This window comes from Lepidochelys kempii, chromosome 6 (genome assembly GCF_965140285.1).
Source record: "Lepidochelys kempii isolate rLepKem1 chromosome 6, rLepKem1.hap1, whole genome shotgun sequence".
NCBI classification, from domain to species: Eukaryota; Metazoa; Chordata; order Testudines; family Cheloniidae; genus Lepidochelys; species Lepidochelys kempii.
This window is the reverse complement of record NC_136385.1, coordinates 69,510,752-69,530,092: the sequence shown is the minus strand read 5'-3', so window position 1 is coordinate 69,530,092 and position 19,341 is coordinate 69,510,752. Positions and strand designations below refer to the sequence as shown.

The 19,341-nt window shown below is 43.1% G+C and overlaps 1 protein-coding gene across 2 annotated transcripts in view; it reads left to right on the top strand.

Moving 5' to 3' along the window:
• The first annotated feature begins 332 nt into the window (after positions 1–332).
• Positions 333–19,341, top strand: part of MIDEAS (mitotic deacetylase associated SANT domain protein) — an 87,053-nt gene continuing 68,044 nt past the window's right edge. For both annotated transcript variants that reach the window (XM_073348564.2, XM_073348566.2), the window contains exon 1: positions 333–525. The gene's annotated coding sequence lies outside the window, so the exon portion shown is untranslated. The remainder of the gene's footprint in view (positions 526–19,341) is intronic.

The following is a 19,341-nucleotide window of genomic DNA, read 5'->3' as shown; positions in this document are numbered from 1 at the left end:
TTATAATCTTTCCTTTTAAAAACAAGTAAATAGACTACAAGCTTAACGGGAAGGCTGGGGACTGGACACATTATATAACCTAGGAGTTTTGCAAAGTATGATATACACAGAGCGGCATTTCACAGTGAGGTTTTGCTTCACAAATTGGTGAAGCAGAGGCCTTCCCCTCCCCTCTTTTCTACAAATAAGTAACAAATACTAAGCACAGACGGTCAAATCTGTGAGAAGGGCAGCAAGGATCACGCTAGCTAGTCAGAGCTGCTCAATAATCAAGGGTGGAAGAGAGGAAGGAGCTGCTTCCCGACTAGAGCTCTAAACTGCAGCTTCTGTGAGAGGAGCAGGAGGGAGGAGTTGAATTAAAGGGACTCATTGGGAGCCTCCTCCACTTACAGTATGAGGAAGTGACGCTTTTAGTGAGCCCCAGAGAGAAAGGAGCAAAGTTTTTGTTTGTTAATTGTTTCATCTTCGTCCCCCCTTCTCGGAGTAGCAGAGCTGGGAACAGAGCTAGTGCCTTTAGCTTCCAAGGTGAGCAAACAAATTCCACTCCCCACCCTCTTTCCTGCAGCTTTATTTTTGGTATTAATTTGTTTCCGTGTCAGTGGTATTTTTTAAAAAAAATCAGTGGGTTGGCCTGTGGTTATTTGGTGCAAGATGAGACGAAAAGAACTAGAGAGGGAGATCTGCTGTTAAGTTTCCGTTTATATGGCCTTGACACCCCCCATCTCAGCATTGCCAAATGACAGGAGCAGCTGACTTCGCTCTTCGGGGGCCCAGGCGCAAGAAACTGGAGTATAGCAGAAGTGCAGTGACACAAGTTCCTTTATTTATGAGAAACACAGCTTTTGTTTCTTCTGTTTGAAAACAGTCAAGATTAAATTCCTTTAAAATAAATTTTTAAAAAGGCACTGCAAAGCCATTCTCTCTTTTTTCCCCCCAAAGTCACATCAAGTCTCTAAATATGGGTTTGAGACCCCCTCCCCCTTAAGAAGCTGTCTCTTGCATATTTTTTTTCTCCTGTTAAAATTTCCATCTGATCTGTATTGGGATATCAGTGCAAGATTTTTGAATGTTCCATATTTATTAGCCTTTGCAATGTGTAAAGTGTGGGGAAAGTGCTGTCTTTAAGCCTCCTGTGCATGTAGGAAGTAAGCTAAATTATTTTTTTAAAGTACTAAATTAAACTGAAGGGAGCTCTTGATTTGTGAAGATCATAAATATCACTGAGATTTAAACAGTTTTGGATGGGTTTTTTTAAACATATTAACTTATTTTTGACAATTTTGCATTCTGAGTTGTACAATTCTCTTGTAACTGCAAAGGACTGATATTTTGCAGTTTACTAGTAAATGCTGACAGTACACCCATGCACATATGTGAATGTCTTATATAATACAAGCCCTTTATTCTAATACACTTTAAACAAAGATTTATTTTTGCTTTATAAAGCCTTGCAAGGTTGCAAACCTACAGGAATTTTTTCCACACTGCATTTTGTAGACTTATTTGGCATTTGTTTTAAAACAAATAGCTGAAAATTTTATAATAGACAGGATAATAACTTGATTAAATCCAGGTTTACTGGTTTGTAAGTAGTGCAAAGGTTCTCTGCATCAAAGCACTGAGCAAACAGCAAAGGGAAAACAGAGAAAAAATGTCTTAATGCAGAGACTGAGATTAGTTGTTTAGAGGGTGATACTTCAGTTCATAGCAGCCACAGCTTTGTGAGTGTATAATTACAATGTGATTGCATAGGAAGGCATTGTTGGAACTAATGTGCGTACACAGGCTATTGTGCAAGACCTCTGTATGGAATAAAAAGTAGATTTGCATTGCAAATAGTAAAAAGAAAATTTAGCCCTTACTAAGCTGCTGAGTTCCTTTTTGGCTTTTGACCTCATCATGATGATCCCTCCCTGAAATATTACCAAATACCTGAGAGTTAAAGAGAAGGGAGAAAAATAAAGTTGTTTACATTGCCCCACCGAAAAAGAAATGGGAGAAGGGAAGTATTGCACAGGAAACTGATGCCACTAGAGGAGTCCTAGATTTGATGTACTTCACAGAAAATACCTATAATAATGTCTGAACTTATAAAAGATTTTGAAAGCTCATTGAATCTGTGGCCTTGCATTTTGACAATTCAGCAGATACTAAGCAGTCAGTTTTGCTAGTAGTTTGGTGGATTTTGTGTAAACTTCTGCTGTACAATTGTGACTCTGGTCAGGTCCTTGTCTCTTGTATACTGAGTGAGGAAAAACAAATGCATTAAAATTAAAAAGTGGTTGCAATTCTGCTATCTTGTTGTTTGGTAGAGCGAGAGGCAGAGGTAGTTTGCATGTTCTGCCACAAGAAGTAAAAGGTTCAGAAGAGGAGTGGTAATAGAGACAAGATGTTCCCAACTCTGGTGCTTTTATTGTGAATCAGGCAATATTCAGTGTTGTTCTTAAAAACCGAGATCCAGGAATCTTTTGATAACAGAGAATCTGTTCCTATTATTGTTTGTTTGTTTTGTTTTTATTTTTTATTTTTTTATTTATAAAAATAAATAAATCTAGCCCTCCTGGAGGCAGACAAGCTTGAAAACATGACCTAAGTATACCCTAAAGGCACAAAAACCAAGAGGCAAATAACCCACCCCCAAAATTTATTATTTTTAAAAAATCTCATGATTTTAAAGATATTTCATGGTTTTTGGAGGGGCCCAAGTCATGATTTTTTAAATATTTGGATTAGGCAATACTGGCAGAGCAATGGCTAGTTTGAGCCATACAGCAAACCTAGCAATTCTTTGGAAAATCAGAACTTAAGAGGAACATTGATTTTTTCAGTAATAAATTTTTAAACTCTTTTTTTCTATAGGTAGTGTTGGCTCATACTTAGAGCAAGGAATTGGGAACTAGGATTTCTGGGTTCTATTCCTGAGTGCCACTGACTTGCGGTATGACTTTATGTAAGGGGACTGTTGCCCCCTTACTAAGGTTCAGTGCGGGTTTTTTAGTTGCTAGCTCCCAGTACTAAAAAGGGGGAAGGGTTGATGGGGAATCAGGACCCTGAGACTGACAGCCCCCAGGAACAATGGGGAGAGGCCAATGCTCCAGGTCATCCTGAATGACAGGGCAGGCAGGCTAATCAGGGAGTCAGGAGGCCAGGGCGGCCCCGTCCTCCGTCCTCATCCTCCGTGTGAGCTGGATTTGCCTGGGTCAGACAGAGTGGGGCCGAGCTAAGGAGAAAGCAGGGGCCCAAGCTAAGCTGGGGAACAGAGCTGTGCCAGATCCAGAGGAACCAGAAAAGCAGCCCAGAGAGAGCAGACCCTGTCCTGGGAGCAGAGACGCAGCCCCAAAGCCAGAGGCACAGCCCAGAGAGAGCAGACTTGCCCTGGGAGCAGAGCTGCAGCAACCAGAGCCAGAGGGGCCAGAAGAGCAGCCCATGAAGCAGGTCAGTGCTGGGAGCAGAGTCACAGAAGCAGCCTGCAAAGCAGACCCATCCTGGGAGCAGAGCTGTAGCAACCAGAGCCAGAGGGGCCGAAGAAGCAGCCCAGGGAGCTGGAGGCAGAGCAGCAGCAGCAGCGCTGAGACCGAGTAGTGGAGCTGGGGCTGGAGCAGTCCAGAGCTGGGTGTGGTGAGCCTCTGAGGAGAGCGAGGGGGACCCTGGGCAACGGGCCCAGCACAGGGAGATGCCTCAGCCAAGAGGCTCTGCAGGCCAGGCTTGGATCATAACCCCAATAGGGCGGAGGCGACACTGGGAAGAAGGGTCCTACCACTTAGATCCTGAGAGCGTGTGGCCACCACCAGAGCAAGTGTCCAACCCACAGCATCCCTACAGCAAAGCCAGGCCTGAGAAGAAGGCCTGGGACTTGCAAGGAACAGACTGTGAACTGCCCTGACATTCCAGAGACACTGTTTGCGATGTTCCCTGCCACAGAGCGGGTTGATGTGTTTCCTTTAACCTTTCTCATTTTCCCTTATTCTTTTTAAAATTAATTGTTGATTAAATAACTTGCATTTGCTTTAACTTGTATGTAATGGTCAGTGGATCAGAGAAGTGCCCAGTGCAGAGAGAGTACCCCAGAGTGGGGACACCCTAGCCCCTGTCCTAGGTGACCGCAGCAGGGTTGGGGGTTGAGACCCTAGGAATCCTGGGCCCAGCCTTGTTCGGGTTACGAGGATTCTGCCAGACAGGAGAGTGGAAGGGAAGTCCTCAAGGGCAGGGAGGCCACTGGGTAAAGGAAATGGGAGTGAGGACTCGGATCCTTTCACTAGCCCACTTCACCGGGGTAGTGCAGAAGCCAGGAAAGTTCCCCACAGTAGCGGGACTGTTCCCCTGCTTACATTTAGGCAAGTCTCTTTGACTAAGACTTTGAAAAGTGGTGTGTAATTTTGGGTGTTTAAGTTCCTAAGTGTTCAACTTGAGAGACTGTAGAGCTTTTCAGAAGTGCTGGGCACCCATAGCTGCCAGAGATTTCATTTGGAGTTGTGGGTGCTTGCCACTTACGAAAATCAGATCCAGTGTGGCTCAAGCACTCAGAAATTGGAGCACCCAAGATCAGAGGCCACTTCTGGAGAAATTTGGCCTTAAACTCTACTTCAATTTCCTCACCTGTGAAATGGGGATAATGCTGTCTACTCTGGATGCTGTGAGGCTTACTTTTTGCTTATAAAGTGCTTTGAAATTCCCCTGGTAAAAGGGACTATAGACGTGAGAAGTGTTATTTCATCATAATGTCTTGGAAGTTTAGGGTAGATTTCAGCCATCAGAAATTCAATTCCTTTAATGTGTATGTACACATCAGTTTATTACTGTAGGTTTCCCCATCATCGAGCAAATAGTGCATCTACAGTTATACATAATTCTCTTGAACAGAGCACTGAGTTTGTTTGTTTTAAGCAGAAATTTACTTGAGCTTTGCAAATGACTTATAAACCACAATATGTAGGTAAATGGTAGGCCCACTAACATTGCCAGTGTTCCTTCAGTGAACCACCAGTACATTAAAATAAAATAAATAAGGTATTTTAGTCAGTGCATGATTGAACCATTTTGTACTTGTGCATTTTTCTTCATTCTGCTTCTCCTGTCTGACTCATTTAGTGAGACCCATAATCACATGTTCTGACATCAAAATTATTTCCAGAAAGAAAGACGAAAAAATCCTCACTAATGCTTGTTTCCTTGAGTGGCTTATGCTGTAATTCAGAAAGATCAGCTCTCACTGAAATCTTTTGTTTTCTTATAACTCATATGAAAGAAGTCTTAGGCCATGTTCCTGCAAATCCTTACACAGATAAGTGGCTTTATTCCCATGAATAATCTCATGATATTCAATGAGATGACTCATAAGCATATAGTTACATGCAGAAGAGTGTGTAATATTGGGAGGGTAGGCCCTGATCCTTCAGAGACTTAACTATATGCTTTAGTTTACACAACTGAGTTGTCTGTTGGAGCCAGTGGACTCCTCACATGCATAAAGTTAAGCATGTGCATAAATCTTTGCAGAATCAGGGACTAGATTTGAATACATATGCAAATAGTAGGGTTTTTTGAACCATTCTATTCAAATCAATATCAAGGATATAATTGTCTATTCAGATTTTCTAGGATAGTTCAAGAAACCTCTAGAAAGATTATGCTTTTTTCATTAAACTTTATTGGACTTTATTATGAATAGAGCCCGAATAAATTCATGGCCATGAAAAACGCATCACAGACCATAAAATCTGGTCTCCTGCCTTGAAATCTGGTCTTTTGTGTGCTTTTACCCTATACTATACAGATTTCATGGGGCAGACCAGTGTTTCTTAAATTGGGGGTCCTGACCCAAAAGGGAGTTGCAGTGGGGGGTTGCAAGGTTATTTTAGGGGGATCGGGGTATTGCCGCCCTTACTTCTCCGCTGCCTTCAGAGCTGGGCAGCCGGAGAGTGGTGGCTGTTGGCTGGGTGCCCAGCTGTGAAGGCCAGCGCCCTGCCAGCAGCCATGCAGAAGTAAGGGTGGCAATACCATACCATGCCACCCTTACTTCTGCGTTGCTGCCTTCAGAGCTGAGCAACTAGAGAGTGGCAGCTGCTGACTGAGGGCCCAGCTCTGCAGGCAGCAGTGCAGAAGTAAGGGTGGCAATACCATACCCTGCCATCCTTACTTCTGTGCTGCTGCTGGTGACGGCTGTGCCTTCAGAGCTGGGATCCTGGTCAGCAGCTGCCACTCTCCAGCTGCCCAGCTCTGAAGGCAGCCCCCTCCCACCAACAGCAGTGTAGAAGAAAGGGTAGCAATACCGCAACGCCCTCTACAATAACCTTGCGACCCCCCCCCCACAACTCCTTTTTGGGTCAGGACCTAAGTTCCCTCTAAGCTGTGAGGCCGTGCAGCTGCCTATTAAGCCCTGCGCAGGGACTCAGGGCTGCGGCTGAGAGAGATGCCTCTCCCCCAGCATGGACCTGCTGCAGCCGGGGGGAGGTGCCTCCCTGCACCGGATCCAGCATGGACTGGCCGGTGGGGGGGGAGGTGCCCCTCTCCCCAGCCCAGGGGCTGCTGCGGGGAGAGAGAGCTGGAGGGGAGTCCTCTTTCCCCGCTGTAGCTCCCGGGCAGCCTGCACCCCAAACCCTTCATCCCTGGCCCCACCCCAGAGCCCGCACCCCCAGCTGGAGCCTGCACCCCCCTGTACCTCAACCCTCTGCCCCAGCCCTGAGCCCCTCATCCCGGGCCCCACCCCTCACACACACACCCGCACTCCAATCCTCTGCCCCAGCCCTGAGACCCCTCCCACACGCCGAACCCCTCAGCCCCATCCCCAGCACATGAATTTCTTTAAGTGCGCACCAATATGGAGGTGATGTGTGTAGCGGTGCACACAACAAAATTCATTCCACATATGTGTGGGAAAAATTAGAAGGAACATTGGTCAGAACCCCTACAATTACAACACTGTGAAATTTCAGATTTAAATAGCTGAAATAATGAAATTTATGATTTTTAAAATCCTATGACCATGAAATTGACCAAAATGGACTGTGAATTTGGTAAGGTCCTAATTATGAAAATAGTGTGTGTGTGCGGGGGGTGGAATATACAGCCAACTCTTCCAGAGTTCATTACCTGAAGTTCTTCTCCTCCTCCCCTGGGGAAATAAACTCCAAACAAACACTTGGGTGTTTTTTTCAATACTAGTCAGTGCTTAATTGTGTTTGAACACATTACTATATTTTTTTACTTCTAACAGACATTTGTTCCATAATATCTTTTTTTACCCAGGTGATCAAATTAATAAATGGTTAGAGTAAAATGATTTATGGATAGGGTAAACTTTGACATAGTTTTTATATCTTGTTTCCTTTTTTTTTTTTTGCAATTTTTAACAGATTTTTTTGCTGCTATATTTATTCAGTTATAAAAAATAAGTGTTAATTCTAATAAATTAAAATGCAAGGGACTCTTCATCTTGCCTTAACATCACAAATCTTTCCAGTAATATGAAAAAAAGAAACCCAACCACCGTGAATTCACCTCTCCTCATAGCTGTGAAGAAAAGATAAGTTTTGCAACACATGCCTGGAAGGTTAACAAATTCTGGCTCTGGCAGATCAAGGGCAAGGAGCGAGTTCCAAAACAGAGGACTTCTCACAGAGAACATATCTCCAGCACTTCTTTTCTATTTGCAGCAAGGGACTGCCTTCTTCAGCACCTCCACTTAACAGAATTGTGGCAATATGGAAAAGGGAGATTGTCTGCTGCAGAGGTTTTGGTTATGTTCTGTGTCGTGTTCCCTCTAGCATGACTTTAATATTCCCTGCATCCAAACCAAGAAGTCTGTCAGTTGTGCATAGGTCATGCTGTGTGGTATGTGTGAGACCCCTGGAGAGAGATGGCTTCTTTGCTAATCCATTTAAAGCTATACAGTTGAACACCAACACCTTGAATTCCATGTGGAAGCTCACTGGCAGTCAGTGCATCTCCTGGAGCACTGATGGAGTGTGTTTCCATCCATGAAACTGCTTAATAAGCAGACCATGGCATTCTCCTTAGCTTCTGTTTGCGAATGGTTCCAAGCTGTAGCTCTTCCTAGGGTGCATTGCACCAATCTAATCTTGAGGTGAAAAAAGTGTGGATAATCATGGCAAGATCAGAGAGAAATGGTTCTCACCAGGAGAAATGAAGAAAGTGCTTTGACTTCAACCACTACCTGGACATCCAGGAGCAGCCTAAGATCTAATCAAACACCTAAGTTGCACATCTCTACTACAGACAGTGGTCACATAGTTAGGGATGCTGAGATCAATTCTGCTAACTCTTCTGGCTGCTTTCCCCCAAGGTGCCAACATTCTCAATCTTGTCTAGATTAAACTGTGACCACCTGCCTCTCTTCCACACCTCAAACTCAGATAGATAATGGTTTATTTTATTTATTCTATACTACATAAGCCATACTGACACACTGTGGAATTTGCATATCTTTTTATCACCATTGAATCTGACAAGCAGTCATACGTACTAATAGATTACACTGGTACCTGTTGTTGCTTTGACAGCTAGTGTTTAGCATGAAATTACACTTGTAATTTTTTTTTGTATGAAGTTAAAATAAAGACTGGGAGAACCCAGATGAGTTTAGAACTTGTGAAAATAAGCTATTTTGAAAGACCCATAAAAAAGCATGGAATAACACACTTTTCCTCTGCATTCCCCCATCCTTTATTTTTAGTTCTTTGATAGTTAATTCTGAGTTCTCCAATTTTAATTCGTGGCAGTACTGCTTAAATGTAAATATTAGTGATTAAACTAAGTGGGAAACTGGGAACGAGGACTCCCGGGTTCTATTCCTAGCTTTGTCACTGACTTGATGTGCGTTCAGTGATTGAATACAAAAAGAGAGAGCCAAGACCAGGGGTGGCCAACCTGTGGCTCTGGAGCCAACATGTGGCTCTTCAGAAATTAATATGCAGCTCCTTGTTTTGGCACCGACTCCAGGGCTGGAGCTACAGGCGCCAACCTCCTGCCACAAAACAGCTGATTGGGAGGTGCAGGCAGGGAGGGAGGGAGGGAGGGGAAGATGCTGATCAGCAGGGGTGGGAGGCTCTGGGAGTGGAGCGGGGGTGCTGATGGGGGCACTGCTGACGTATTACTGTGGCTCTTTGGAAATGTACATTGGTAAATTCTGGCTCCTTCTCAGGCTCAGTTTGGCCACCCCTGGCCAAGACAGTGCAACAGTCAGGCTTCATTCCTTCCTCTACATATGCTGTCCACTCATGAAGTACTTCCTGAAAGTGGAATTCTCTAGGTTCCTTGACATAACCCTATACATAATCATACTACAGCTGCTCCTATAGGGAAGCTATGTGGCACACCATCTTTTTTGTCACATTTATTTCAGAAAGAAAAATTGTACATGTATACTATAACTCATTTACATATTTAACATATCATACTCCCTTAAAGTCTCATATATATATATATATATAACTTAATATTAATATATTTTTGGACTAACTCTTCACTTGCTTGGGAATGAACCTCTGGGTTTGGCAGGGTTGTTTTATTTTTTATGCTTTAATATTTGTACATAGTCTTGTGTATAACTTGCAGGCTGTTTGATGATGGAGCAAGTGTGACTTGTTTCTTCTGGTGATGTGGTGTGTTGAGAATCTTTCCCAATATCTGTTAGTTGCTTGTGAGCCTGTGTTCCTGATGATCAAGTCACAGAGCAGTGTATATTTCTCTATTTTCACATCTATGTCTTGTGTTCATAGTGACTGAATGTATTTTAGTTTCAGTTAAATATATCTCCATCCCCTGTTGTCATATGAATGAAGATTTATCTATTCAGTACATGTTGCTTGCTTTCAATTGCATGGTGTGGCCTGAGGAAAGAATTGGATTTTGGCAGGATCTTCCATTGTGGTTTTGGAAGGTCTTTAGCTTGTCAGTCATAGCAGGTTTTGGCCTTTGCATGTCTCTCTTCCTTTTTGTCTGTTACTCCTTCCACCACTACCAAGTATAGTAATGCTGGGGCTATGGGCAGCAAGGTACGGATGTCTTGACATCAAACGTTGTACTGGGCTGCTATTAAGGCCTTCTGTGGGAGTTTCTTAATTCAATAATAGTTTGCCATATATTTTCTTTGCTTTTTTGCAGCTTTCTTTCGTAGACTCTTAGCAATTTTTAACAGCCAGTTCAGGTTTCTCATTTGACTGGCTATTGTATGGTGATGATGTGATATGACTGAATTCCCATTCCCAGTAAAATTCATGAATTTACTGTTGGTCAACTGGGGTCTGAAACTACACAATTTGGGATACCATGCTACTGAAATGCTTCATTGCTTTGTCTGTAATGGCCCCTATGGTAGTGTCTGACAGTTCATCTGGTTCTAGAGGTCTGAATAGTAGTCTACGGTAATGAGGCAGTTGGTGGTGAAAAGGTAATACTTTGCACCAAGTTCAGTTGCGGATGCTGTGTATTTTTCTTTTATTTTCATGCTTTCCCTTTGTTACTTGGTGAATTAATTATCACTTGCTGGCTTCACTTACTCTCTGTTTTGATGTGAGCTTGTTCACTAGCTTTGCATATGTTTATAAGTCTTGGTAGAGTTAGTGTGGGATCTCTTAGCATTCTCATTTGAGCTTCTGCATCTTTCATCCCTATTACTAAATTTTCATGAATTAGTTCGTCTTTTAAATTTGATAATCCCAGGAGTTGGCCATTTTGCACAGTCTGGTAATATACCGATCTATTGTTTCTCCATTTTTTCATCACAATTGTTGGAAAGATACCTTTGTATATGACATTTTGTGGGTTGAAAATGCTTTTGGAGCAATTCTAGGGTTTTACATTTGGTTTTGTTCTAATGCAAAATAAAACTGAAACATTTCTAAATTCTCTGCGAAAGGGGATGGAGCTGCAGCTCCGGAGCGGTCTGCCTGGTGGGCTGTGACAAGGCCACAGAACCTGAAAGTCTGGGCTGTTGAGCAGGGAAGCTGGGAGGAGAACAAGTAGATTTTGAACTCTGCCTGGCTTCTGTTGGAACTTTGTCAAAATCAAATTGTCTCAGTGGCTGCAATTTAAACCAACTGGCAAATTCTGACTAAAAAACTGTCCGAATTTTTTCTAAACCAGCTCTAGACATTACCTCTTACACATAGTCAGTCATAGCACTGTGATCTTGTGCAAGTAACACAATCTTTCTGTGCCTCAGGTTCTTCACAGGGTTGTTGTGAAACGTAACTAATTAATTCTTGTAAAGGGCTTCAAGTTGCTTGGATGAAAGATGCTAAGAAATTAAATGTACTATTCTTAGGACTAGCACTTTTATTGTTCTTAGACTGTGAAATCCTTGAAGCGGAAGTGATCCTTTTTCAGTGCTTGACAAGTACATTGCTAAGGCCCTACCAAACTCATGGTCCATTATGGTCAATTTCACAGTCATAGGATTTTTAAAATCGCAAATTTCATGATTTCAGCTATTTAAATCTGAAGTTTTAGGGTGTTGTAATTGTAGGGGTCCTGATCCCTACAATCTTAGGGGGGTTGCAGTATTGCTACCCTTACTTCTGCGCTGCTGCTGACGGCGGTGCTGTCTTCAGAGCTCAGCAGCTGGAGAGCGGCGGCTACTGGTCGCGAGCCCAGTTCTGAAGGCAAAGCCGCCACCAGCAGCAGTGCAGAAGTAAGGATGGCAGGGTATTGTCACCCTTACTTCTGTGCTGCTGCCTGCAGAGTTGGGCCCTCAGTCAGCAGCCACTACTCTCGGGCCACCCAGCTCTGAAGGCAGCAGCGCAGAAGTAAGGGTGGCATGGTGTGGTATGATATGGTATAGTATTGCCACCCTTACTTCTGTGCTGCTGCTGGTGGGGCGTTGCCTTCAGAGCTGGGTGCTTGGTGTGATAAACTCAGGACAGACAGCTGTGGGGTGGGGATGGGGTAGAAAACGGTCCCAGAAGGTTAAAAGGCCCTCCTCCCTATCAACTGGGGAGGGGTAACTATAGATCAATCAGGTTCAGCTGAGAAGGGGTTACCAGAGAATCAGTTAGGATCAGCTGAGTGGGAGTTACCTGAGGTCAGTTAGGATCAGCTGATTCCAACTAAGGGCTGCCTGAGACTTTTTTAAACCCTCCCCTGTTGGGGGGGAAGAAAGAGAGAAGGAGTCAAGCTGCCAGTAGGCTAGGAGCAGCAAGACAGCGAGCCTCACCAGGAGGGGAGGGAGGCTGCATTCCCTCCCAGAAGGGAAGAAAAACAAGCTCAAGAGACTGGCTGAGAGAAGGAACAGACTGCCCCTGTGCATCCTAGAAGGACTGTTTTACCCAAGAGCCCGTCTTATCAAGACTAAAAACAGCTGAGGCTGGTGAGACAGAGAAGGTGCCTTGCCACACCGGCTAACATTTGCCGCTCTCTGGCAGCAGCTCTGAAGGCAGTGCAGAAGTAAGGGTGGCAATCCCGTGATGCCCCTAAAATAACCTTGTGACCCCCCCCTTAACCCCTTACAACTCCCTTTTGAGTCAGGACCCCATATCTGAGGAACGCTGGTCTCCCCTGTGAAATCTGTAGCATATAGAGTAAAAGCACACACAAGACCAGATTTCACGGTCCAGGATGTGTTTTTCATGGCCATGAATTTGATAGGGCCTATACATTGCACATAGTGGGAGCTATCACAGATAAATAATATTTGCCTTTGTGTCATTTGTGCAAAAAGCAGCATTTTAGTTTAGTCTCAGAATTGAAATGGCCTTCATTCAAAAACTTTACTTCCCTGAGTCCCAAACTGTGTGTGAGAATGAGGCACTTAGGAGCTGATTTTTTTTTTCTTTCCTGTTGCACCAAAATATATATCCTGAAGTCTGAGGGCTGTTGTGAGGGTTTACTTCTGCTTTTGGTGCTGGTATGTTCATCCTTCTTCAGCAAAGGCAGAATATCCCAGAAACAACATTCTGCAGAACGATCTTGCTACTGGTGCACTGTACATTGCTTGTGATTACTGAAAAATTTTCTGCAGTGACTAGGGCGCTGTGACTGCATACAAGAAAAGAAATGTGAGAATTTGATTTTTTGTTTATATTCTATAAACAATTTTTGATTTATTAAGTTTGAATTTGAAATACAAAGAATACCCACTCAAAGAAACATTCAAATGTAAAAACTCAGGAAGTTTAGAGTGATACCCTTACTCATGTTGAACAATTCCATACTCCCCAAGTAATCTCCTTGAAGTCAGTGGCACTATTTGTAAAGTACCTTTACTCATACTGAGCAGTATCACAATTTGTCCCTTAGTGGGTAAAACCCCCACAACTGATGCATCGAATAGCAGAGGATGCATGTCTCAAGCAGCTGCAAATATTCTATCTCAGGCTGTCACAGAATGTTACAACTGTAATTAAAAGAAACCCTAACCATTTAACACACCCTGATAAACTCAAAACAATGGCAAATAAATATATTTAAATATCACCCTCTTCAACATCAATTGCTCATTTATCATCTTTCTGAACAGGTGAAGATTTGGAATCTAGAAAAGGTTTAGCTTCCTTATAGTCCTAAAAAGTTAAATTGGATGTTGTGGATGATATTGGACAACTTTACAAGGTATAAAAGAGAGGCTGTTGCTCCAGTTTACAAAACTCTCACTTGAAAGTCTCAAATGTATATCTATAATTCTGATAGTTTAGAAAAATTGAGGAATGATTTGATTAACCTATTCATTTGTGTTTTATTGCATTGTGATACTATATTTCTTAAAGCTCTTGTTTTTGTTCCGTATTTAATTCATCTGGGGTTTGAAAGTGCTAGACGTGCTTTTCCTCTAACCTGTAAACACCTTCCCACTTAAAAGCTTCAAAGCAATTTTTAGAAGTATTCTCTGGTTTTGTTTATTTTTGTCATTATACCAAGAGTTGTGGTGGATATTCCATCACTGACCACTTTTTAATGAAGATTGAATGTTTTATCTGAAAGATATGCTGTGGGAATTGTTTTGGGAAAGTTCTTTGGCCTGAGTTATACAGGAGGTCAGACTAGATGATGACAATGATCTATGAAAACATAGTGCTTATGCTAGCCTATCCTAAAATTTAAAAACATAATATTTTCTACTAGTGGTGTGGTAGGGTTATCACCTTTGGGATGCAAAAAACCCAGCACCCACTCTCCCCACAAGGCAAGCCTGCCACAACCCCAACCACAAAACAACTCTGCAACCTCCCCTCTATCCCCTTCAACAGCCACTTACAGTATCTAGAGACATACTTAAACTTATCTATATATGTTAAGAAAATAATGTTCTCCCACTGCAGATGTGGGAACACTGCAACATCTTTAGCTGGACACAAACTTTTAACATTCGATATACCAGTGTATTGTGATGATAATGCAAATCTTTAGATCCACATAAAAAACCTGGCAGATCAAATTATTTTTCCTGGAAAATGTCAAATCCATAAACAAACCAGCCAGGCTGGTGAAATACCAGCCAGGAGGTAACCTGTAGTGTGGTGTATCTAGGATGAGGGGGCCTAGGCCTTCCCGCAACTAGAGGCCCGTTTCCTCAGTCCAGGGGGAGGAACTACTGAGCCCAGTTGCAAGTGATTATGGGGGACAACAGATGGGAAAAAAAGGAATGGGAGTGAGAGTCATAGGGCCAAAACAAGGGGTCCAGATGGGGACACCAAGCAAAGAACCCCAGACATCACCCACTGTTCCACAAAGGAATTCAAATATTTAGTGTCCAGAGGAACTCTGCCTGAAGACATAATACAAAGGACTGGAAACAGGCTCCAGAGTCATAGAGCACTCCCTCCATTTAGCTTCCTCCTCCTGGTGTGATCAATGGCCATCTTGGCCAGTGCCAGAAGGAGGTTGATGAGATCTTGCAACTTTTTGGGGCCGCAGATAGGATGTGTAAATATAAGGAGGTGTGTGCAGAAATGCATCCAGAACCTCAGCAAGAGGTTCTGGAGGAACCAGAAGAGGGGCTGCAGCCTGACATACTCTAATAGGTGTGTGCCAGAGTCTCCCTCTCATTGTAGAAGGGGAAGTTGTTAGAGGAATCCATAAACTGTGCCAACCACACACCCGTACTCATGGCTCCAAGGAGAAGACACCAACTAATATCTTCACCGGGATGTGGGACCAGGGTGGTGAACAAGCTGGTCCATTGGGCTCCCTGCCCTCTGTAAGTGGCAGCTATTCCTGCCACTTGGTGTTGGGTTGGGACATAAGGGCAAGGAAGTGGGTGGTATGGAGCATGCGCATGTACAGATGTTCTCTGTGTGCGGTTCAGAGATGGACTGGCTGAATGGCATTCAGCCTACTCAGATTGTGTGTTGGAGTGGAGAACTACTCGTGAGGCAAGGATCCAGTGATGACCTCTGATGGGCAGGGAGCGCCCTCTCACAGGGCCTGCTTGAGAAAAGTGAGAGAAGCAGGAGCAAGGCTGTCCTCACCTCCTGGAGCACATGACAGGGTGGGCAACCCCATGCACTAGCCATGCACCATGGGCTCCACCTAGTCCCTCCAGCGGTAGTCCAGAAGGTCTTTGATTCTCATGACACCAGCCAGGACCATCTTTTGGTGCATGAAGGGGGACTCCACCACCAGCACACAAAGGTGTGGGTTGCATAGTAGGGGTTCTGTGAGGTGGTCTTTTCCCTCAGTGGCCACTGTGAACATGGCTGCTGAAATTAGTTTCCAAGTCCTGAAGTGGTCCTGGTAAACGACTGGCAACTTGGAGAGGTTTCGGGGCAGACACCGTGGGTGGAGATAAAAATAGCTGTTGGTTATTTCTAAGCCAGTGGAGGAAGATGTGCACCAGCACACTCTGTGGTGGACTATGACTACCATGAAGGAATCTCTATGGGACCTGGAGGTGGAATGTGTGGACCTGGTTGCTGATGCAGACCAGGCCCTGCCCACTCCCTCTCAGAAGGAGGCTCAGGACACGTACAGTGCTTTCCCCAGCTGGAAGAATTCCAGGATCTTCTTTTGGAAACTGGCCAGGGTACTCAGGGTAGTAGTGGTGCAGTGTAGGATCAATTTGTCGGGCCTGATTCTGCAGTTTCTCTGTGCACAGGACTTTCATTGACTGCACTGGTAGTTCTGAGTGTGAAGTGCCTGTTGAATCAAGTCCTTGATGATGCCATTTTCTTTGGATTTTCTTTCATTTATATGTTTCTGATGAACTAATAATATTCACATCTGATCTCAAAAGACTTTACAAAAATAAATAGGCATTGTGATCTCAGTTTTACAGATAGCATAAACTAAGGCTGTCAAGGTTCCTCCCCCACTCTGAACTCTAGGGTACAGATGTGGGGACCTGCATGAAAAACCTCCTAAGCTTATCTTTACCAGCTTAGGTCAAAACTTCCCCAAGGTACAAAATATTCCACCCGTTGTCCTTGGACTGGCCGCTACCACCACCAAACTAATACTGGTTACTGGGGAAGAGCTGTTTGGACGCGTCCTTCCCCCCAAAATACTTCCCAAAACCTTGCACCCCACTTCCTGGACAAGGTTTAGTAAAAAGCCTCACCAATTTGCCTAGGTGACTACAGACCCAGACCCTTGGATCTTAAGAACAATGAACAATCCTCCCAACACTTGCACCCCCCCTTTCCTGGGAAATGTTGGATAAAAAGCCTCACCAATTTGCATAGGTGACCACAGACCCAAACCCTTGGATCTGAGAACAATGAAAAAGCATTCAGTTTCTTACAAGAAGACTTTTAATAAAAATAGAAGTAAATAGAAATAAAGAAATCCCCCCTGTAAAATCAGGATGGTAGATATCTTACAGGGTAATTAGATTCAAAAACATAGAGAACCCCTCTAGGCAAAACCTTAAGTTACAAAAAAGATACACAGACAGAAATAGTTATTCTATTCAGCACAATTCTTTTCTCAGCCATTTAAAGAAATCATAATCTAACACATACCTAGCTAGATTACTTACTAAAAGTTCTAAGACTCCATTCCTGGTCTATCCCTGGTAAAGACCAGCATATAGACAGACACACAGACCCTTTGTTTCTCTCCCTCCTCCCAGCTTTTGAAAGTATCTTGTCTCCTCATTGGTCATTTTGGTCAGGTGGCAGCGAGGTTACCTTTAGCTTCTTAACCCTTTACAGGTGAGAGAAGCTTTCCCCTGGCCAGGAGGGATTTCAAAGGGGTTTACCCTTCCCTTTATATTTATGACAAAGGCACAGAGGAGTTATGGTCGCATTGTTAGGCCAAAATAGAGCCAGGAAAAGAACCCAGGTCTGACTCCCTACAGTTCTTCTGTAGCATTGAGATTCTTTTATAAATAATTACTATTAATAAAGCTACCTGAGCAAAGAAACCAAATCCTCCAGAGTAGTGTGTAGTGCCATTGTAGGATGAGTTATTTTGCTTATGTGCTGTGCATACGTATCCCAGGAGCATAGAACAGACCTGAAACTCAGCCAAGCCTCTCTGTAAAGAAGCAGACGTAACTATTAAGAGGAATCTTTGTCTTGGTATTTTGGAGAGCAAAGTTAGATTATTTTTTTTGTTTGTTTGGTTGGTTTTTTTGTTTGGCATCTGGATGTGCTGCTGCTTTTTATGAGTTGATAGTTTTCTCCACGAAACGCCTTTCGCCGCAGGCATGGCTAGCCAGGTGTGAGACCAAAGGCACAGTCCCAAATACCTGTCAACATAAACAACTGCTGACCATGTGCATGAGGACAGCTTATTTAAAGGACCAGTGTACTCTGATAGTTTATATGGATAATAGAACAAAACCATAATAACAAGACACTCTTTGCTTGGAATACATGTGTATTAATGTGCTATATGAAAAGGAGTACTTGTGGCACCTTAGAGACTAACCAATTTATTTGAGCATAAGCTTTTGTGAGCTACAGCTCACTTCATCAGATGCATACTGAAGTGAGCTGTAGCTCACGAAAGTTTATGCTCAAATAAATTGGTTAGTCTCTAAGGTGCCACAAGTACTCCTTTTCTTTTTGCGAGTACAGACTAACACGGCTGATACTCTGAAATGTGCTATATGTAACTGGTTTTGGATTAAATTGGATTAGCTTTTTGGGTGTTTTTAAACAGAAATTCTCTTTCGATGGCAGGACTAAACCAATAAAATAATCCTGTCCTGAGTAACTAGATTGTTTGTGAGTACAAAATTACTATTGATATGCCTCTTTAGGACTTATACAACATAGTGATAGTCTGTTAGTGTCAATCATTAACGTGCAAAATGAATATAGTGAAAGATGCCATCAATGTAGATTAATATTTAGACCCACTGTTTTAATATTCCCTTGATTCAAGGTATTGGTTCTCATTCTAGCCATGTAGTTGGAACCCAAAATTCAAATACTACAGTAAATAGTGCCCTGCCTACTTCCACATACAGCAGACTGTCAGAGTTGCAGGGTGACAAAACAAAGCAAATAAATAACACACTCCCCCCCCCCCCCCAAAAAAAAAGAAAAACTTCCCAAGAAAACGAGTGTCCCTGGTTGGTCGTGGTGGTCTGCTGCAAGTCCAGCTCTTCAGCAATCTTGTAGCCTTTGTTTTGGTATCTGATACAGAAAATAGTATATGTGGATCATAAAACTAAGTTTCAGGGTAAATTAATTTTGTAGCCTTTCAGCCTTGGAGCGTCTCTTTTCAAAACAAAGCATGATGACTGTAGATGAGAAATGTTTGTTCTAAAAAGGAAATAGGACTAAAGCTTTCTTTCACTAGTCCCTGTTCGGGGATCTTCTGTTGCTTTTTGGTGGTAGACTAAAGAGACTTGAATGATTTCCACTCAACTCCTAACTTGCTTTGGGGAAAGATGCTGCTGTTCTGTGTAGCATGAGAACTGAAGAAGAAATGTGTCTCCTCTTGCATTATAAAACTCTTAAGCAAAAGTCTCTCATGTCTTCATTTCAATACTTAGATTAAGGCCTTGTCTATATAGTGCAGTGGGCACTACAGGGGTGTGATTTCTAAAATGCATTAGCAATGTTGCACACTAATTAGTCTGCGTAGACCCTGCTGGTGCACACTATAAGTTAACTAGTGCACTTTAACACAGTACTATGTTAAAGCGCAGTAGGGAATGTCTAGTGTGTCTCAGCTGGGTCTACAGGGATCAATTCATGCACTTCAAAAATCATACCTCCATAGTGTGCACTGCTGCTCCATGTAGACAGTTATGGATTCTGAACCAATCTGGTTTTACTAATACTTCTAATGCAATTTAAATTTAAAACAACATATATTAAACCAAGTGCTGCTCTCTTGGCTTCTGGGATCTATAGGTAATTCTTCTGGTAAAAGGAGATTCAGCAAAGTGATCTGTTAGGATTGCCAACCCTCCTGGTTCCGCCAGGAGTC